At 36.8% G+C, this 23153-nt stretch overlaps 1 protein-coding gene and 1 non-coding gene across 2 annotated transcripts in view; both read left to right on the top strand.

Moving 5' to 3' along the window:
- LOC150087275 (TATA box-binding protein-associated factor RNA polymerase I subunit B-like) overlaps positions 1–23153 on the top strand; it is a 308013-nt gene that overhangs the window by 113723 nt on the left and 171137 nt on the right. The window lies entirely within an intron of this gene.
- On the top strand, positions 14021–14138 carry LOC150087276 (U6atac minor spliceosomal RNA). The gene has a single exon (XR_016546904.1). It is a non-coding gene; the product is annotated as a U6atac minor spliceosomal RNA (small nuclear RNA).

The raw sequence follows: 23153 nt of genomic DNA, 5'->3' as shown, positions 1-23153 counted from the left end.
TTTTTATTGTGAATTTAGTTTTAAATATATAACTTGCTAGGATGATTTTTTTTTTGTAAAGTTCTTTGAGAGGGCATTCGGTGTCATTATAAGTGAAACCAGTGAACTCAAGCTTCAAGAAATAAAAGTTTATTGAAAACTTTGCCATTTTATTTACTTAATTGTCATATTATAAAGAGTACTTTATAAGTGGCTTTATAGTCCTAGTTACGCTCGTTATTTTTAATTTAGATACAGATTTTGTAGGTTACTACTTAATATACATAAACTGTTGTTTCATTTGAATCTTGCCACCATTGTTATAATATAGGGTGAGTGGTAGGGAATTCAAATTTTTTTAATTGTAGTAAATAGGTAGCTCTAATGTAAAACTAGATAGCATAATATGTATCACTGCCTGTAGGAATCTATCAGGTAGTGTAGTATTAATCATTAATTAATTAAATTAATTAATCTCATTAATTTTCATTGTTAATCAATGGTACAAAGTATATGGAGTGGTGTGGCTCGGGAGAGAACCAAGTGGGGAGCAATTCTCCAGTGCATCACAGCCTAAAAAAATGTGCGACTTGTGAAATGTTTGCAGATCTTTCTGGAACAGGACATGATCTAGCCAAGGAGGATGTCTTTGTGTGTGCTAGGTGCAGAGAATGTCAAGTAATTGGGCGCCAACTGAGCGTTCTGATGGGCACCTATGAGAGTTTGAAGAGTCGGGTAGATGCCCACAAAGGTATTAAAGTGGGGGACCCATCAAGCTCTCAGCTGCCCAAATCAACACCAGAGCTCACTCTTGTGCATTGAACAACACAGTGGCAGTCTCCAAGGCAGAATGCACTGGTCCCACAGGAACTAAATGGACCGGGCAGGACTTTTGGCAGGTGCATTATGGTCACAGAAGCGGATGTGTCAACAACTAACAAAAAAAAGAAAAAGAAAAAAAAAATAGGACCAGGGTATGTCTGCCAGGGGCAAAAGTTGATGACGTAGAGCAGATATCTTTTAATGGCACAAAGGGTGATATTGCTGTAGACATTGGCCTAATAACATTAATAGTAGGAGATTGCAGATTTAATTAACAAGTACAGGTTACTGTTGGAAAAAAGTCGTGAGTTGGGGTTAAATTTGAAAGTGTCTGTAATTCTGCCCAGATACAATAGGAGGGAGTACATGATGAGAGCTTTGTCAGTCAATTTGGCCCTGGAGAGATTGTGCACGGCTCATAGGGTAGAATTTGATGATGCTATTGAGGCAGTGTTTGTTCTATCGGGAAAACTGCTAGCTTGGGAGGGGGAATTTATAGACTAAAAGATCAATAATAATTGCAGGCGGAGGCAGCAGCCTGGAGAGTGGGGTGATGGGGATTTCAGGGACTGATGGGGGAGTCATCATGGAACAAATAATTACATGGGCTATGTTAGGGTAACTAAGAGTAAGAACAGGTACATGTATACTTACAATTATACCAATGCTAGGAGTGCAGTAAATAAATTTGAAGAATTTGAAGTGCTGGTCAAGACATCAAAGGCAGATATTGTTGGGATATCAGACATGTGGTGTCACACAGATATAAGCAGTGCAGAATTCGAATTTGGGGTGTACAGAAAGGATAGGAAGAGAGGAGGGGTTATGCTGTTAGTTAAGAAACATAAAATCTAAGGAAGATTTTCAGTCCATAGATGGACAGTGTAATGTTGAGTCAATTTGGTCTGACATAAGCACTAGGAAAGCAACAATGAGAGTAGTAGTGTGTTATAGGCTTAATTACTCAATGAGTACAACGAACAATTGTACAGAGAAATAGAATGGGCCAGTAAATCAGAATGTCTAATAATGGGGGATTTTAACTTCCCAGATATAGACTGGAACTTGTGGATTGGTCACTCGCACACTAGCAAGATTTTGTGGATTTATTGGATGATTGTTTTTTGCAGCAGCATGTTTGAGAGGCAACCAGAGAGAGTAATACTCTTGATCTGGTTATCAGCAGTGATTATTCGTGCATTACGAATTTGCAGATAAAGATTTGCAGATCACTATCACTGGATGGCTGTGATCACAGTGTACTGATGTGGGATTTACTTAGAGATCACTACCATCATGGGAGAAGGGAAAGGTTTTTACTTTCGTAAAGATGATTACATGGTCCTAGACAGTTTTTAAATTCTGTACAGTGAGACCAACTGATGATGTTACCAGCAGCAAATTCTAAATCTGAAGTATTCAAGGAATTAATCTTCTTAGCTACTAGGCTTTTCATACCAATAAAGAAATACTGTTCAGTGCCTAAATGCATATCAGACCAATAATGAGACTGGTGGCAGAGAAGAAAAATGCATGGATGCATATAAATTATCAGGCTACACAGAAGCCTATGATAGATATAAGCTAGTCTATAATCAAGTCACAAAGGACGCTGGGCAAGCAAAGACAGATTATGAGAAATCTTTGGCAAAGGATGCAAAGAAAAACATCAAAGACTTCTTCATTTATGTTAACTCTAGAATTTGTAGAAGGATAAGAGAAATTTACCTCAATATGATACATAGAACACTTCCAGAAATTAAAACTAATGAAAGATTAATGCAAAATTATTACAGTAAAAAATCAATTGCTCACAATATAAAAATTAGCTAAAATTCAAAAAAAAATTTAAAATATTTAAAATGAATTAAAATATTAACCTATCGATACACCCAATTAAGGGCGAATTTTTGAACATTTTAGTGTAAAATTACAATATATTAATGTTAAGATATTCTGCCCAAACATACCATATTTCTTTTCTAAAATATTGCCTTCAAAAACAACATCTTTCCGAAATTTGCCAGGGTCAATTTAAATTATAAAATTTCAGGCATAAAGCAACTAGCACTTGCCACATCAGTTATGTAGTTAAACTTGCCTTAAAACCTCAGTATTCCAATAAACAAAAATACCTTTCCCAGGTTAGGAAACTTCGCTATAAATTAAAAAATTATCTACATCCAAACGATTGGTCTATATTGAAGACCTCCATAATTTGCAACATGAAGCACAGGTTGAATTATCGTGGGTATCAAGACAGGTTCATACGAGTTCAAACATATACTCGCGAGCTTTTGGCCAAGTGCATATGAGTTAGTTGCTGACTCCCTCACAGGCGTACAAGATTTGAGGCGCCTCCGTAGCCAGGTGGGAAGGAGCAGCAGTGCATAGCATACGCTTCTTGATTAGACCCGTGTTCAAGCCCATGACCGCTGCATGTCCCCAGAGCAATATGGCCTTAGTTGCTAATGCTCCTAAAAAAACCAAATAACAAACACGTTAAATATGGTTGTAAAAATTTGTGTTCAGATTGAAAAAGCTCATTTCAGCATATGGACCTGTGGCTAAGATAAGAAAGTACATCAAATTCAAGTGTGAGAAATTTTCAGTGGTTTTAAAATAATGGTTTTTAAATGTTAAAGCTTTATTCCAATTAATAGGAATAAAGCTTTAACTTAGAGAAGCCTTACACATGCCAAATGTCAGGAAATGATAGAACTATCATTTTCTGATAGCTCTATCATTGATAGCTCTAAATTGTGTCTATTTAAAAAGAGACACAATTTATCTATACAAATTGATATAGATTTTATACACATTTTGTACAAATCCTTCCACTTACAAATCTTTCTGTTTGTTTGTTGTTTGTTTATTTGATTTTTAGGAGCATTAGCAACTAAGGCCATATTGCTCCGGGATATGCGGTGGTCATTTCCTGACCTTTCTGCATCCTCCATATTTGGTGGTGACGGGCTCGAACCCCGGTCTGATCAAGAAGCGTATGCTATGCACTGCTGCTCCTTCCCACCTGGCTACGGAGGCGCCTCAAATCTTTCTACTGTGTAACCTCTGCAAAAACAGAGGCTGCACAGTAGAAAGAAGCAGAAATTAACAAAAAAAATAATAAATAAATAAATAATTAATAATCGTGGTGGTTATGACCCACCAAGTTTTCCAGTGTCATGTCTGAAAGGAGAAAATTGCCATGTAGAAATGTGTAAACAATAACTGTGCAGTATTACTAATAAAAATGTGATGAACAGTGAAATCTAAGCTGTTAGTTTTGGTACACCTCAGAATCGCCACTGTTTTAAAACAAAGTTTTGTCTGCTGTATATACAGCGACTTCAAAGGCATGGATGACATCAAGTATTTTTGAAAATAAGTTATAGATACCAAATTTGGCCAAAAAACCCAGGAATAAGTAGGAAAATACTTGTGCAGTTTATCCCCTGCAAACTGTGCAAGTCAGTTCTTCGAAATGCTGGATTTAAGAAGTCATGTTCTGAGTTGGAAAAAACAGGTACATGATATAAACAAACAGAGTATAGGCAAAAGAAAATATCAGTTGTTTTTTTGTCATAATGCCTTTAATTTTCAGATTCTAATAACAGTTTACATATATTTTACTGTTTTCAGTATACTGTATTTTTGCTTGAAAATATAAAAATAATACAGTTTGTGTGTTCCTTATAAGTGAATGATTTAGCTCTATATAAACATTAATTTTCAGCCTTGATTATTTTGTATTTAAAGGAATTAAAGTAAAATATGAACTGTTTCCATTTCCCAGAATTTACACTTTCCTGCAATTTGCACTTCTTTCCCCTTTTGTTTTCATTAAAACTGGTTTGTGTGTGTGTGTGTGTGTGTGTGTGTGTGTGTGTGTGTGTGTGTGTGTGTGTGTGTGTGTGTGTGTGTAAAATATTAGTGTTCCATGAGAATGGTTTGTATAAGAGTCCCATGGCCAAAACTGTTGCAATTATTAGGATTGTTTAGTGGTATTTCTTTAATGTATGGTATCTGTTATTAATGCTGCCATTTGCTATAAATGGCAGTTTACTACATTTATAAAAATTTTAATTAGATTGAAATACAGTCAGTCCTCGTATAACATGTGTTTACAATACACGAAATCGATCATACACGATTTATAAATAGGGGAATGATATCTCATATAACACGAACCGAATTCGCTTATGCACGATTTGCCTTTGTGTTTACAAGAAATGGCAGTCGAACGTGGAATCACCCCAACTGAACGCAATACGATAGGAACGAAGAGAAGATTCTGAAAATGTATTTATGTTTTTATATCAGTGAAGGGGAAACACATTTCACCATAATAACGTAAAAACCAACAATTCCAGCTATCGTTATAATCGCAAATGCAATTAGATTGAGTTTACTACCAGTTTATAACAGATTCCACTAGCAGGAACGCAACTGGAAATTGTTTTTATTGTTTTATGGTAGTAACCCCTAGAAATGTGCTTTAGTAAAATGTGAGGTGTTAAAAGTGTATCTCTGCCTTTACGATGTTGTTTATTCAGTTGCTACATGCGCGCAGCTTTGTTTATCAAGCGTGCCTCCTCTTTTTGTAATTGTGCTTTATTCCCTAAAAATGAGTAAAATACTTAAAAGGTGTGAAAAGGAAGCGTCCTGGTGAAGACACTGCAGATTCACAGAGAAAAACAAAAGCAATATCGATAAACAGAGGCGGACTGGGTCAAAAATTCTTACCCAGGAAAATTTATAGTGGCCTCATACTATGGTTTATGGCCAAAATCACACCGGCCTCCGGCCCACTGGGGTTTCCCCCAGTAAGGCTTATGGCCAGTCCGCTTCTGTCGATAGAGAAAAAATATGAAATTGTGAAATGCTTTGAGCGAAATGAAAGACCATGTGATATTGCACGTGCTACAGACCTAAATGGGGCAACACCGAGAATTACAAAGAATGCAGAGAAAATAAAAACAACTTTGATAGCAGGAACAACTGAAAGTGTAATTAAAATCCATTAGATTAAGACACAAGAATTGGAAGAGATGGAAAGTTTGCTTACGATAGAAGCAAAAGCATTAGCAATATTTTATTACGTAATAGTCGTAATAAAATACTTACATATTACTTAAAATACTTAAGTAATTAAAATGCTTGCGTATTACGTATTTTATTACGTATAATAATAAATAATTGTAATAAAATACGTATTCTATTACGATTATTTATTGTGTTTGGTAATGTTTTGGTTACAAATGTGTGTTCAATCTTGGGTGGATGACACCTAACCCCATTTTTCCCATAGGGCCTGTTGTTTATATTGCACGATTTTGCATTGCACGAGGGTTTCTAGGAACACAACTATCGTGCTATACGAGGACTGACTGTACTGTATAACACATTTTTGTTCTCTTTTTATATAATTCCTATGAAGCTATAAACAAGCCCAAATTATGTATCAAGGGAAAGGACCAGTTTATGAGTGAAATTCTTGCACAAGATGGGAAATTTTTTTTCTCATGTGAACTTGGCTTATAATACTGTAATCTGTATTGACAAGTGTGGTATAAAGTTTTCCCATTATGGTACTGGTCTGTAATTTCCATCAGGTGCTGCAGTTGGAAACTTCACATCTCGATTTCCTTTTTCATAATGATGTATAAGAAAGAATGTAAATCCTTGATTTAATGAAGATTTTGGATAACCTGAGCATTTCTGATAAATTGAAGTTAATTGACAAGTTGGAGTCTGATATTTCAGTGGAGAATGTGAGGAGTATGGGATGAAAATATGACAGTTTCTGATGTAGTAATAGTAGAATAGATGGATGTGATGCAAGAAAGCGAGCACAAAGAAAAGCTTGAGCATTTTGCTGTAAAGTTTCGTGTTAGTGTTTCCAGAACTAGTGGAACAACTGATGGTTGTAGAAACATGCAAAGTTGGTTAATGACAAATATTTTCCTCACCATTACCTTCCAGCAGTGTCAGGCATCAGTACAGAGCCATGTGAATCTCTAGTAAGAGTATTTGAGAGTTCATGAACTACTCTGAAAAAGCTTCAGGTAGTTAAGAGTTTATACTACCACTTATGACAATGCTAACTTTTAAGCTCTCTTCTTCTACACACAGTTGGTAAGTGCAGTAAAATACAGTACAGTGCTCCAGTGTTTAATATTTTTTAATGTAGCAACTCTGGAAACTATGCATTCTTTTGAATTTAATGGGATTTAACAGACAGGCTTTAACCCCATCTAGTCTGATTTACTGGAGGTTTTACTCTATTTGTTCTTTATCATCTTCCAAATTTCCAGAGTTTTTACAAAATATTATTTGCATTCCTCTTAGCCGCTTTTTTGAACAATTTTATAATTAGATCAGTAGACTTATCGGATCCAGGGGTTCAACTTGATGCTCGAATCTACACCTATACATCTGGCTGTAGGGAGGAATTACCAGGGACAGAAGGTGCTGGTCCCGTAGTAGGTTTTAATTTTGAGAAACTCAATTGTTATTGAAACAGAGAATGTATTATGCACAAAAAAGAGTAGGAGCAATAGGATCAGGGAATCTTCCAAGGATAATGATTAATTATAATAAGATTAATTTCAAAAGGTGATATTTCTGTGTGTGGGTGCTTATATAAAAATTACCAATCTAAGCCTATGGCCTAATATTTAATATTATAATTGTGTTTATTACCATAATATTATATAGGTTAGGAGGTGATATTCAGGGGAAAAAAAACACTCATGAATTACTTATGAAAAAAACTGAATTTATTATGATCATACTTTATCTCGTAAACTTGGAAAATATGTACAGGAACTCCCTGACTTACGTAAGAGTTGCGTTTCGCGGAATGCTACATAAGTCGGGGAATTTCCCCCATGCTTGTGCAGCACTCGCAATTGTGCTCGCTGAATTGATTGAATCAAAAAAGAAATGTTTGATGAACATGTAAATAGAATTATTTATTGTATTTATTCAATTTTTTATCTCATGCACAGGAAAAATTACAAAAGGGTGCAATTTCAAAATTATAAAATTACAAAAAAGAGAGGAGACAGGCATAACGTCAGTAAATTTTACCTCTCGCATCAGCTGATAAGTACGCCGCTGCGGAAGTTGAGGGCCGTGGAGATTTAGAAGGGGTCAGCCGCTCAACTTTATGAAAGAACATATTAATGGATGACTGGACAAATTCGAATTATTATATTAGGGCCACCCATTATTTCTAATATATACCCATATATGTATTATGTCTGTAAATTGCGTGTCTTCTCTGGGTGATTTGCCTGTTTGCTGGACGAAAAAAACCTCAGTTTTTGGGAAAAAACCTTGCTATCTACACCTGAGACCGACATCGACGAGATTCGAACCCGGGTCTTTTCCACCTGGTGTGGGGGAGGAAGGTGACGATACCTCTGTGCTACCCATGCAGACGGATGACTGGTCAGTGGCTTTTTTCTTTTTATTGTACATTTCTTTGTAGTAAGCAAGCATATCATTCACCTCTCTGTTAACTTTTAAGAATCATTCGCTGTCAGAAACGATTCTTAAAAGGAATGATTTTTCGGAAAAGAACGATTGTAACTTTTAAGAATCTTTCGCTATCTTCTTAAACCTTGCCATTGCTGATTCAATTTTGCGAAATGCCATTGCCATCTCTCTGGCAATGAAGCATCTTGGCTACTCATTTGGTTCATCTTGAGCTTTGTCAGCATTTTCTTCTTTCACTATTGCTACCTGCAAGTCAATATGTTATTCGTTAGATAATTCCTTCTCTTCTTCCTCTATTAACTCCTCCACGTCTTTGGCATCAACCTCTAACTGAAATAGCTCTGCAACCTTTACAATTTTATCTGTAGCATCTTCACATGATTCTTCTTTTTCAAATCCTTCGTAGCCTTTTATGTGCCATGGGCATATTTTCTTCCATGCGGCATTTAAACAACTTTTAGTAATTTCCTCCCAGGCCTTATTAATGTTTAAGATGGTGTGGTAAATATTGTAATACAGTAAACCCCCGCTATTCGTGGGGGTTACGTTCCTGAGAAATGCTGCGAATACTGAGTTATGGTGCCCAAAGGGTTCCGTTCCAAAGTATGAAATATATAACAAAAACTAGTCTAAAATTTTGTCTGTATGTATTATATGTATTTATCTACATAATATGACTATGTACATAGACAAACGTAGACAGTACATAGTGAAATACAAGCATAAGGCATCGAAATGAAAATAAAAAATGATTTAATATTAAATGTAATATTTATTGGACATTTTAAACAAACCTTTCAAAAACATATCAAGAGCATGGGTTGCTGGGCGAAAAATAACTCTTAATCGAAGTTTGTGTCTCATTTTTTTATTCAGCTCCTTTTGAATTTCCCCGTAAGGCAAGAGTAATTGTTCTAGGTCTCGTTTAAACTTGATGCTTCTTTCCAAATTAGGATCCTTTTCTACTACCTTTTCTGAAAGTTGTACGGAGAGGCTAAAGATTTCCTTTAATGATTTGCTATTTAATTCTGGTCTAACAATGTCAAGATCTTCTTCCTCAGGATCATTTTGGTTTTCATTTGACCTTGTTACTAATTCATTCAACTCTTCTATTGTAAGTTCATCTGCATGAGTCTCAATAAGTTCCTGAATGTCTGTTGCATCGATGTTTTCATTTCTCCCGCCTTCTATTCCCTGTGCGATTTCTACAATATCGGCAACCAGTTCATTGACATTAGGGATTGTTTTAGCAACAACCACTTCTGGCCACAATTTTCGCCAACACGCGTTAATTGTAGATGCACTTATCTCATCAACTGATGCCTTGATGTTGATCAGGCAATCTGCAATGTTATAATTTTTCCAACTTTGACTTACAGTTAAGTCTGACTCCTTTTCCATTTTTTCAATTAAGCCAGTAAAAGTTCTACTAACATAGTAGGACTTAAATGCAGAAATCACACCTTCATCTAGCATTTGTAAAAGTGATGTGGTGTTGGGTGGCAAAAACACAATTTCAGCATTTGGGGTCAAATTCTAGACTGCTTGGATGTCCTGGAGCATTATCAATAAGAAGCAGAACTTTGAAAGGCAAAGATTTTGAAGCTAAGTAACTTTCCACCTCTCGCACAAAGTGCTCATTAAACCACTCTCTAAAAAGTGTAGTTTTTACCCAGGCTTTTTTATTGGATTTCCAATAAACCAGAAGATGACCTTTATTCTTTTCCTTCAAAGCATGTGGATTCTGCGATTTATACACGTGCATCAGTTTGATCATGTGTCCACTAGTGTTTGCACAAAACAAAAGAGTAAGCCTATCTTTGGAAGCTTTGAATCCAGGAGCAGATTTTTCAATTTGTGTTAAGTATGTTCTGGCTGACGTTCTCTTCCAAAACAACCCAGTTTCGTCTGCATTTAACACCTGTTCGGCAACATATCCTTTGTCCGTAATTGATTTTTTTAGTTCAGTCCTTGGTTAACTTTCTACAGTCACGAAATCTGCTGATGCAGACTCGCCTACAAGTCTCACATTATGAAGGCCATATAGATTTTTAAATCTTTTAAACCAGCCTTTGCTAGCTAAAAAACTTATCCAGTGGTATCACCAGTTTCGCTAAAGCGTTGACAAAGGTGTTTTGCCTTTTCACGAATGATGAGTGAACTTAACGGGATTTTATTTTGAGTTCGGTCTTCTATCCACAGATTTAAAGCCTTTTCAGTTTTTTCTAATTTAACATCAGAGTTACAGAGCAAATTTTTTGAAACAATTAGCTTGTTTTCACGGACACTACAGCAGATTGTTTCTTCCGATTTCTTAATTGATTGTACCATTGAATCATTGATTTTATAATGTTTTTCCACTGACGAGACACTTTCACCATTAGAAATTTTGTCAAATAACTCACTTTTACTTGCTAATGTCATCACCTTCTTTGATCTTTTCACAGTTCCCTTGTTATTCGTAGCCAATATTTTTGTAGGGTTAGAAAAGAACTTGTCCACAATAAAGTTACTTTCTTTTAACCGTTAATACGCCCAAAAAAAGTCTGTTTACACCAACACATACCAAATATGGAGGATGCGGAAAGGTCAGGGAATGACCACCGCATATCCCCGGAGCAGTATGGCTTTAGTTGCTAATGCTCCTAAAAACCAAATAACGACAACAACACCAACACACTGCAAAACAGTAGATTTTTCACTTTTGTAAACATATCAATTAAAAGCAAGTGACGAAACCTTCCATGACAAGTGCATTACACATACCGAACAAGGATTAGCAGGAAACATCCGTGCTCGTGATTTTGTCAACCCCCCCCCCCCCCCCCCCCCATCCACTGAGTGCTGTTTTGACTGGTCCACAGAGTACTACTCTGTGGACTGGGCAAGATGATTTTAGCCATGCCCATTTTTATTTATGGTGGAAAATGTTCATGGCGCTATAAAATTCAAATTTTTTTAGGTTTAAATCGGCGACTGCAAATACGTAAAACCGCAAATACAGATACTGCGAAACTGCGAATGGCAGAGGTTTATTGTATTTCCAAGTCTCTCAATGTAAAATTTTTCTCATCGTCTACTGCAGACAATGCTTGAGCAAATGTTGTATGTAAATAGTATACTTTTAAATTCTAAATAACACCCTGATCCACAGGTTTGGATGAGTGAAGTTGTGTATGGCTGTAGAAATATGACTCACATTCGAATTGAAATCATCTAGATGCGTATGATGTCCAGGAACATAATCTAATAGAAGCAAAATTGTGAAAGGAACATCAGTGTCTTTACAATATTTTTCAACCTTGTGAATGAAGCAGCATTTAAACCAATCCTCAAAGAGAGATATTGTTATTCATGCTCTCTGGTTCGATCGGCAATGCACGGGTAGGGTGGCTTTATTGATGCCCTTAAATGCACGAGGATTTCCAAAATGGCACACAAGCAGTGGTTTTAATCTGTAATCTCCTGCCCCATTAGCCCCAAGCAAGAGCATGGCCCTATCTTTTAATGCCTTGAAACATCTCATTGTATTTTCCTCTTTGGCAATGTATGTTCGATCCGACATTTTTTTCCAATACAGAGCAGTCTTGTCAACGTTAAAAATTTGCTGCGTTGAATAGCCGGTTTCAATAATTTTTTCCAACACATCACAAAATTTCTCTGCAGCTGCAGAATTGTCACTGGTGACTTCACCACATACTTTAACGTTGTGGAAACCAGCGCGATGCTTGAACCTATTAAACCACTCATTACTTGCCATGAACTTGGGTTAGGGCTCGCCATACTTATCCTTAATATCTTTATAAATACTTGTTGCTTTTGCTTGAATAGTGATTAGACTCAGGGGCACTCGCTTCTGAATCTGATTTTCCATCCATATTATTAACAGCTGTTCCATCTTCGATATAGCACCTGAATGCTGTTTTGTGATCACTGTTGATCTTAAGTGCGTTGATCCTTTGACATGCTCATTTTATACACACACTGTTCTTTAAAATAGTATTCACTGTTGAAGCAGCGAGACCTAATTCCCTTGCAATAGATGACAAACTTTGTCCTGCTTCGTACTTAATCATTTTCATCTTCATTTCTAAATCAGTTTTGTTTTGTTTCCTGGCACTACCACCACTTGCACTTTTCATTGGTCGCTTTCCCTTCATCATTGTAATACGTAAACAGGAATTAAGAGAAGTTTCTGAAAATTTGTTTTTTTATATGATTGAAGGTTTCAGTGAAGGGGAACACATTTCACTATAATAGTGTAAAAATCCACACAATTGCAGTTATTGGTATTATCGCAAATGCAATAAAATTGAGTTTACTTCCTGTTTATCATTAGATGCACTAACAGAAAAGCCCAATAAACTGTAAAATGCAAATTGTTTTTATTGTTTTTTGGTCGCGACCTCCAGAAATGTGCTTTAGAAAAATATCACAAAGGTGTTCAAAATTGATTCTTATAACAGGAACAAATGATAGCGACGAAAGGGTAGTACAATTTCCATTATAAATATCACCTTTTAGAGAGATAAATAGCTTAGGAATATAGCGAAATTTTCAACTTCCAAGGACTTGGAACGAATTACAAAAAAAAAAAAAAAAAAAAACCAGTGTTATTGGGTTCACATTACGATATTTTCATGATACCTCCATTTATTCCTAAGGGATGCAGAATATTTTTCCACGAATTTTTTTAAGTTTGCACCGGCCAGCAAAAACTTACTTAAATTCGAATTTCCGTAAGTTGAGTATTACGTAAGTCGGAGGGTTCCTGTATTTCAGCAAATCCTAAATGTATTGAGAAATATAAGAAAGCAAATATAAGAAAATATAAGAAAGCAAAAAGATTTGTTACATTTGAATTAGATGGGGGGAAAAATTACAGTTTTTAAGTTGTGAAGTAGTGTGTGTGTAGGGGGGGGGGTGTACAAACAGTGGAGAAACTAAAATTCATGAGCTCAAATTTAAAAAAGTCAAATATAAACTCTGCATTTATACAGTTAAAATCCCAAACATCTAATTCCCTAGAATTAGAAATCTAAAAATAAAAATATAATCCAACACTTAAGAAATTTTGGCAGCACACGTTTGTTTGACCCAGATAGAATCAACAAAGAATTAATTTGAAAAGGAAACCTTGACAAACACTTTTGGATTGGGCATACTAATGGAATGAAGAGCCATTCATAAAAAATGGCTGTGTTGGCCCTTTTGGTAGAAAATGTTCTCAGAGAGAAAGAGTAGTTGATAAGAATAAATCCTATAATATATAAGATAAATTCATCATATTGAGAAGAAAGTGGGTTTTGGTGACAGTGAAGTATGAAAAGGGTAGAAAGAGCATAATAGAAGAACCTTTGTCACCCTCAACTACTGTAATAGTTTTAAGGTGTTAAAAGGAGAATTAAATAATAAAATAGAATATAAGGAATTAATTGTAGATTCATATTGTCTCTTATGGATTCATTGTAAGAATATTTTATATTAATGAAATATCAACTATCCCCAAATCGACTTTTTCCAGAGCTTCTACTAAAGAAGCCAGCCATTATGAACTTGGATTAGCCAAAGAAAATCTATCAGTCTTGGGAAATTGAAATTTTCAAATTTAAATTGAAATTGTAAAGGTTTAAGAGTTTGTGCGTATGGGCCTCTTGCCTAGGTGGCACATTATGTAAAGTCTTCCCAGAAATAAGTAATTTCTTGTTAATTTGTGTTGTATGAAAGGAGAGAAGGTTAGCACTCCCCTTGATAAGGACGGACTGGCCTCTGGGCCTAATACACATAAGGTTAAGGCACCACCGCTTACTTTGCAGCACTTAACCAATTTTGAAGGCCGCCGTAGCCTAGTGGTCAGGTGCATGGGTGCATAAGTACATGTGCCTTGAGTGACCGGGGTTCAATCTCGTAACTGCTGAATATGGTGCTGTGTTTTTTTGTATTCTGTGTATCTTGTAAACTCTGCTGACCATTTGGTCGTCCCGGAGTATAAACAGAAAATTTATTTAATAATATGACTATACTTAATTAAAATTTTGATTTATGAGTGTGGTTTAAATGAAAATCATAAAAATGACTTATTTTTTGTAACTATCCATTTATGAAATCATCAATATGGGGAAGTATTTGACAGTATATAATTATGCCATTATTCATTCGGAGAGATCTTTGAATAATATTATTGATTGGAAAAATGCCTAAATGAAACTATGTGCCTCTAAAATGAAATTTAACCTAAATAAACTAAATGCCACTAAAATGAAACTGAACATAAATAAACTAAATGCCTCTAAAATGAAACTGAACGAACCTAAATAAACTAAATGCCTCTTCAATCTAGGGTGTAGTTGGCTGATCTCAGGCAGGCGGGCAGGAGGGGGATAGTGTTTTGCTCCCTTAATCCTTTGTAACCTGATATTGCACCCATCGAGACATCGTAAAATTCCACTTCCAGTCTGATGTCAAGTCCGGCATGCCCATTTCATTTCTGATTATGGAATTTGTTTTCCATTGTATTGACAATTTTTATATTACCATCTATATATATTTCATATAAACAATCTGAAAAGCTAAATCCATGTTTGTATTCAATTGTTAAATGCAGGGCCTAATACATATAAGGATTATAAAATTTGTTTTCCTACTGTACTGTCCTAATAATTGTACAGACATTTATTTATACTTTGTGCAAAGAATCTGAAAAACTAAATATGTTTATATTCAATTGTTAATAGCAGAGAGGGTTTTTTTTTTTCTCCCTTCCCCTTCTTGAAGTCCGAATGTCTCAGCCAGCACAACCGTTGGCATTTCTGATTATGAAGTTTGTTTTTCCATGTTTTCTATTGTGCTGGTTCAATTAGTATCAATTAGTATTCTGTTATCTATTTATGTTTCATATAAGCAGTGTGAGAAACTAAATCAATGTTTAGTTTCAATACTTAATGGCAGACCTCCTTCCCCCAAGTCTAGCATGTAAACCAGTATGGCTGTCAGCATTTACATTTGTTTTCCCACTGTACTGCCATCCATTTATACTTCATAAAATGAATCTGAAAAACTAAGTGAGTGTTTATTGATGTTTACATCCAACTGTTAATGATAGGTGGGTTTTTTTTTTTTTTTTTCAATGTGGGAGTCACAAAGTAACTTATATTCTTTATTAGAGTGAAGTATGTAGACATGCTGTCAAGGTCTCGAAAATGTCTTTCTGATAGCAAATTTGAGAGAAAAAACAACAGGAACTCTTACAAATAAGATAGTTTCTGACTGGTCCATATGGTATGATTGGGTTTAGCTTTCACTAAAAGAATATTTTGGAGTTATTATCAACATTGAACCAAATGAAAAAACTGATAAAAAGAAAGGATCTGAAGAATGAATAGACAAAATTAAATTTTTCAAGAATATTTAGCAGGAAAAAATTTCTGCGGATACAGTAAACGCCGGTTATAGTGATCACGTTTGCAAATTGAATTTTGATTCTAATAAGTGAAAATCAACGAATGTTATCCATAGGCTATAAAAATAAAGTATAAAGCACAAATTTACACTTCATTACCAAAAGTTCATTAACAGTTAAATGGTGCGTGAAAATCAGAAGAATATTATCCATAGGTTATCAAAATAAAATCAAATTTATATTTACCTACATAGCTTAATTAATATACATATTAATTAAATGTAGCACTTTGTAATATGATTATAATTTTAAATAGTCACTTATTTTAGATCGTTGTAAATTATCACTACAAAGTCTACAGATTTTTCAAAATTATATAACAGTCTATATTCACAATCACTTGCACCAGTTTCTTCCAACGCTGTCCTCAGGACGGCTATAGCTTCACAAGTTTGCTGTTTTGTATCTGGAATTCCTTTGGATTCATCTTCATTTTCCTCCTCCTTGGCAAAATTATCGTAACATACTGAGCAATTTCTTCTTCTGTTAAAGCTACAGTAACTACCCGTTTATAACAGACTGTACAAACAAAAAGGCCCAATAAACTGCAAATTTTTTATTGTTTTATGGTTGTGACCTCCAGAAATGTGCCTTAAAAAATATTACAGAGGTGTTCAAAATTGATTCTTATAACCGAACATGTGATTCTAATAAACGATGAAAGTGAAGTGTATTTTATTGATTTGAATCTGTAGAGAATTCGATTCTCTAAAGCCACTGATTTAATAATCAGTGACCACTATAACCTGCACTTACTGTATTTCGGATATTGCATCTCTGCCCACACACAAGAGGACAAACACGGAATGTAAAGTAAAAACATTGTCAGTTATCCAGAGAGAAGGGTTTGCGAATATTTTTGTCCAGGAAGAAATATTGCATTAAAGCTTTTAAACTGTTTTGCCATGCTGTTTTATATTAGCTCATGGAAACCTGAAAATAAATAATTTTTTAACATCACAGTTCACTAGTCATTTTTTTTGATTGATAGAGCTAGACTGCATGGGCAAAAATGTAAAAATAATGCTGGACTGCAAAGGATTAAGTTATTTCAGGTTTTTCAAATCATGAAAATTGCCCATGAAATCATTTGTACAGGCATTAGACCACTTGATGTTGATGGTTCAATGGTTGATAATCCTGCTCAGATTGCTGACAAGCTGAATAAGTACTTTGCATCTACATTCATACATGAGGAATTCTTTAAGGGAGTGGATGCCAGACGTTTATCAGACTCTACCAGGAAGCTAAAGGATTTTGTAATAACTAGTACAGTATTAGTATTAGTAATGGCCGCATGGTGCAAGAAAGCCTATGGTTTATGCTACACCAGCAAAAAAAAAAAAAAAAATCCGAACAAAACAACGATAAAAACAAAAAAAAAACAAAAAAAAAACAAAAAAAAAATAAATAAATAAAATAAATAGATAATAATAATTAATAAAAAAAAGGAAATTAAACCTATCATCCTATGCGCTTCCCTTACCTGAAGGTGCTATCCAGATGACCTTTGAATTTCCCCAAACTGTCAGCCTCTACCACCCATGAAGGCAACTTATTCCAGTAATTTATAACTCGCTGGCTAAAATAAAACTTCCTGCAGTCCAATCTAAATATTCCCCCCCCCCCGTAACTTGAATTTATGTCCCCTAGTTCTAGCATCATTTATAATCTTGAAAACTTCGTCCTCATTCATTTTACTGATGCCTCTCAGAGCCTTAAACACCTCAATCAAATCTCCTCTAAGGTGTCTAGTTTCCAAACTCTGCATCCCACATATTCAAAGTCTTTCTTCATAAGGGCACCCTTTTGCCGATCTCACCAGGCGAGTTACCCGTCTTTGCACCTTTTCAAGAAGCTCGATGTCTTTCTATAGGTGCGGTCTTCATACTTGAACACAGTATTCCAAGTGTGGTCTAATATAAGCCTTATATAATGGGATTATCACATCCCTATCTCTACTTACGAAAGTTCAATAGATCATCGATAGGACACCATGGGCCTTCCTTGCAACCTGTTTACAATGCTCAGAGAATTTCGTGTCTGACCGTATCGTAATACCCAAGTCCCTTTCCTCCAGTACTGGGTTTAGTTGAACTCCACCAAGTGAATAAGTTATTTTGGGATTACTGTTTTCCAGGTGTAATACCTTACACTTTGTTGGATTAAAGCATAGCTGCCATTTTTCTGACCATTCCTGAAGTCTATCTAAGTCTTTCTCTCTCTGAAGAAGCTCAGCTTGACAGTGATCATTAACTACTCTACCAATTTTAACATCATCTGCAAATTTAGACATCACGCTGTCTATCCCTTCATCAATGTCGTTTATGAAAATTAAAAACAACAATGGTCCTAATACTGATCCTTGGGGAAACCCACTTCTTACATGAACCCAATCTGAGGAATAGCCATTTATCACAACCCTCTGCCTCCTGCCCTGAAGCCATCCTTCTATCCATCTAAGGATTTTCCCAGTGATTCCAACCTGTTCCAGCTTATAAAGCAACCGCTCATGTGGGACTGAGTCAAAAGCTTTGCTGAAATCGAAATAAACAACGTCGAAATTATTCCCTGAATCCAGCTTGTGAGTGACCCTTTCGAAATAGCGAACCAGATTTGTTAAACATGATTTTACCTTTACAAAACCGTGCTGAGTATCCTTGAGAATTTCAATTCAATCCAAATGATCCTGAATTCCACCCTTGATCATTGCCTCCATGATTTTCCCTACTACTGAAGTCAGACTGACAGGTGATAATTTCCAACTTCACTTTTAGAGCCACCCTTATGTATGGGAGATACATTTGCACTTTTCCAATCCAAGGGAATCTCCCCAGAGTTTAGTGATGCTCGCATAATTAGCCTCATTGGTTCAATGTACTCGCTTGCCGCCTCTCTTAAGATTATAGGGTATATTCCATCAACTCCAGGAGCCTTACTGGTCTGTAGGCTTGAAAGTTTTTTCATTAAATAATCTTGCGAAATTTCAATATCATTAATTACATATTTTTTAACTTCGCTCCCACAATTTGCCATTGCCACAAAAGGTTTTTCATTTGTAAATATCGATGCAAAATAACTGTTGAGTTCATCTGCAACGGCAGCTGGTGTATTTAATACTATCCCCTTTCCCTTACGTAAAGATCCGATCTGGTTTGTCCTGCTCTTCTTGGCATTTATATATGTGAAGAATTCCTTATCCCCCCCCCTCCCCCTTTGCTCTGTTTGCTAGTGATTTCTCATAAACTGCCTTTGCCTGTCAAACCTTTTCTATGGCTAAGAGGAAAGTGGAAGAGAAATTGCTGAACTTAAATGTAAGTAAGACACTGGGTTGGATGTGATATATCCAATTATATTAAGGGAGACAGTAAAGGAGGTAAGCAGACCCTTAGCCATAATTATGAGAACATACTTGGATTTAGGATAAGTCCCCGTGGACTGGACATGTGCAAATGTATCCCCAATTCGCAAAGGGAGAATAAAAGAGTGACATGAGTAATTACAGACCTGTTAGCTTAACTTCTGTTCTAGGGAAAATAATGGAGTCACAGGTTAAAGAAGTAATGCAGGACCATCTAGACAGGAATGCAGTTATACTTCAGTCACAGCATGGGGTTTGTCAAGGGATGATATCGTCTAATCAATTTGATTGGATACTACAATGCCTTAAAAAAGGAACTGGATGCAAAAAATAATTTTGGTATCGTATACTTGGATTTCAGGAAAGCTTTTCAAACTGTTACACATAAAAGGCTGTACAAATTGGAGTAGTGTGGCATTGAATAAAGCTGTGGATAAAGGGATGGTTGAGTGGGAGAAGACGGTTGTTATTAATGGACACTGCTCATTGTGGACTAATATTATTGATGGAGCCCTGAGGTGTTGGGTCCATTGTTTTCTCTATTTATTAATGATATTAACAAAGATATATCAAGCTTAATGTCTAAATTTCCAGATGATACAAAGGTTGGCAGGGTGGTTAATGACAGTATACTACTGCAAAAAGATCTAGAAAAATTAGGCAGTTGGGCTGGGAAATGTCAATTCAAGTTTAACATTTACAAATGCAAAGTACTGTGTATGAGTAGCAGTAATTCCAGGTAATGGAAAATGAAAAATAACCTAAAAGTAATTATGCAGTCGAATATGAAGTTCTCTGAGTAGTGCAGACAAGCTGCCAGAACACAATATGGGGTTTGGTCTATGATATACAGAAATTTTAGCTTTACCATATGATTCAAGAAAGCAAGCTTATACAGCATCAGCCAAAAAAAAAAAAAAAAAAAAACCCTTCCCATTTCACCATCCATTTGCAAATGTTTGTCTAGTTCTGTCTTGAATTTATTTAAGCTGTCAACTTCTACGACAGATGGCAGTTTGTTCCAGCAATCAACCACCTGCTGGCTAAAGGAAAATTTTGCCACATCTATTCTACAACTGTCTTTCCTCAATTTGAATTTATGTCCCTTCAGGTTCATAATCTGAGTAAGAGGAAGAATCCTATCAGAATCAAGCATGCTCAAACCATTCAAGGCCTTTTACACTTCAGTCAGATCACCTCGCAGGTGCCTAGTCTCCAGATGCTGTAATTTCCAAAACTTAAGCCTTTCTTCGTACGAGCAACCCTTTGTTCCATTCACTAATCTTGTTGCCCTTCTCTGTACTTGTTCCAGCAGCTCTACATCTTTCCTAAAATGAGGCCTCCAGACATGTATACAGTAGTAGTAATCGTTGCAGGTGATGCAAGAAAGCAAGCTTATGAGCTTATGTAGCATCAGCCAAAAAAAAAAAAAAAATATCCACACAACCATTCCCTCTAAATGTTTGTCCAGTTCCTCCTTAAATTTATTTAACCTATCAACTTCTACATCGACAGATGGAAGTTTGTTCCAGCAATTAACCACCCGCTGGCCAAAGGCAGATTTCCCCACATCTATTCTACAGCTGGTCTTTCCTCAATTTGAATTATTTATGCCCCCTTAAGTTCGTAATCTGAACAAGTGGAAGAATCCCATCAGAATTCAGCATACTCAACCCATTTTACCTTATACACCTCAATCAGATCACCTTGCAGGTGCCTAGTCTCCAGCTGCTGCAATTTGCAACTTAAGCCTCGCTTGGTAAGAGGATCCCTTAATTCCCTTCACCAATCCTGTTGCCCTTCTCTGTACATGCTCAAGCAAATATACATCCTTCATAAAATGAGGCCTCCAGACCTGCACGCAGTACTCAAGCCGTGGCTGACCATTGCCTTATACAGAGGGACAGTCACCTCTTTTCCCTGCTAGCAAAATTCCTGTATATCATTGAAAACACCCCATGACTTGCCCTGGCAGCCTGTCTGCATTGTTCAGAAAACTTCATATCTGACTGCACAATTACTCCCAGGTCTTTTTCATTTTCTACCATTCTAAGTGTAGTACCACACAGTTGGTACGTTCCTCTGGGGTTACTTCTACCCATATGCAGTACTTTGCATTTGTCAATATTAAGCTTCAGTTGCCACTTCTCAGCCCATCTTCCCAGATTTTCTAGATCCTGTTGCAGTAGCACACTGCCATTACTGTCATTAACAACCTTGCGAACCTTTGTATCATCTGCAAACTTCGACACTAAGCCTGATATACTTTCATCAGTATCATTCATAAATATACAAAACAACAGTGGACCCAACACCGATCTCTGTGGGACTCCACTAATAACATTAGTCCACACAGAGCAGTGTGCATTTATTACTACCCTCTGTCTTCTCCCATTCAACCAACCTTTTATCCATTATAGCAACTTATCCTTAATACCATTCTGTTTCAATTTGTACATCAGTCTTCCATATGCACCAGTGTCAAAAGCTTTCCTGAAATCCAAGTATATGATATCAGAATAATTTTTTGCATCCAGTTCCTTTGTAACCACATCATAATATCCAATCAAATTTGTCAGACAAGACTTTCCCTTAACAAACTCATGCTGTGTCTGAATTATTGTGGCAGTCTTGTCTAGATGATCCTGCAATGCATCTTTAACCAGTGACTCCATTATTTTACCCGGAACAGAAGTTAAACTAACTGGTCTGTAATTACTCGTGTCACCCTTTGATCCCTCTTTGTGAATTGGGGATACATTTGCACATCTCCGGTCTGTGGGGACGACCCCTGAGTCTAAGGATGTCTCATAATTATGGCTAAGGGTTTGCTTAGTTCCTTTGCCGCCTCCTTTAATATAACTGGATAGATCCCATCCACCCCAGGTGCCTTTCTTATGCCCCTCGACGTGGGCACCTGTACGTGGTGAGGGGACCTCCCAGTGATGCTGCTGGACTTCCAGACTAGCATCACTGGGATCCAACGCCCACAGCCCAGGTTCCAGGCTTACATCAATGGAATCCGGCGTGTTTGCCGTGTGCTGCGACCCGTGGAAATTCGGAAAGGGAGATCCTGGTGGTTGAGGGGCCCCAGCTGCAATACACCACTTTGGCCCCTGCTTCGACAAGACGGGAGGTCCTGGAAGGCACGGCTAGGATCAATCGGCTAGTAGGCTCGCCTGCGAGGGTCAACCGTGTCAATGCCACGCCCCTACCCTCATGGTCCGAGGGACAAGATTCAGGCTGGCGGCGGTGCGGGTATAGTGTCTGGGTAGCCCTGGCGTTCCACTCCCTGAGCGCATTTATTGCATGCCGGGTAGTGGGCGTCCCTTTGGGCTCCGTGGTGGGTGGGGAGCCCGGGCACTGAACAATTTAAAAAAACTCCATGAATCCTGATATACTTATTTCTTCAGGGGCCCCAACCCGGTCCCTATCTGAAAATATAGACACTGACAGCACTATTGCTTCAAAGAGGCAGCGGACTAAACTACCATCAGGGCCTATCCCGCGGTTTTTAATCATGCACTCCACCATCTCCATGGACTGGAGATGTGCAAATGTGTCCCCAATTCACAAAGGTGGATCGAAGGGTGACACGAGTAATTACAGACCAGTTAGTTTAACTTCTGTTCCGGGTAAAATAATGGAGTCACTGGTTAAAGATGCATTGCAGGATCATCTAGACAAGACTGCAGCAATAATTCAAACACAGCATGGGTTTGTTAAGGGAAAGTCTTGTCTGACAAATTTGATTGGTTATTATGATGTGGTCACAAAGGAACTGGATGCAAAAAATAATTTTGATATCATATACTTGGATTTCAGGAAAGCCTTTGACACTGTTGCGCATGGAAGACTACTGTACAAATTGGAGCAGAATGGTATTAAGGGTAAGTTGCTACAATGGATAAAAGGATGGTTAAGTGGGAGAAGACAGAGGGTGGTAATCAATGGGTGCTGCTCTTCGTGGACTAATGTTATTAGTGGAGTCCCACAGGGTTCGGTGTTGGGTCCACTGTTGTTTTG

This window comes from Mastigoproctus giganteus, chromosome 4 (genome assembly GCF_048544385.1).
Source record: "Mastigoproctus giganteus isolate SK-2022 chromosome 4, ASM4854438v1, whole genome shotgun sequence".
NCBI lineage: Eukaryota > Metazoa > Arthropoda > Arachnida > Uropygi > Thelyphonidae > Mastigoproctus > Mastigoproctus giganteus.
The sequence above is the reverse complement of the archived record's forward strand: the minus strand, read 5'-3'. Positions and strand labels throughout refer to the sequence as shown.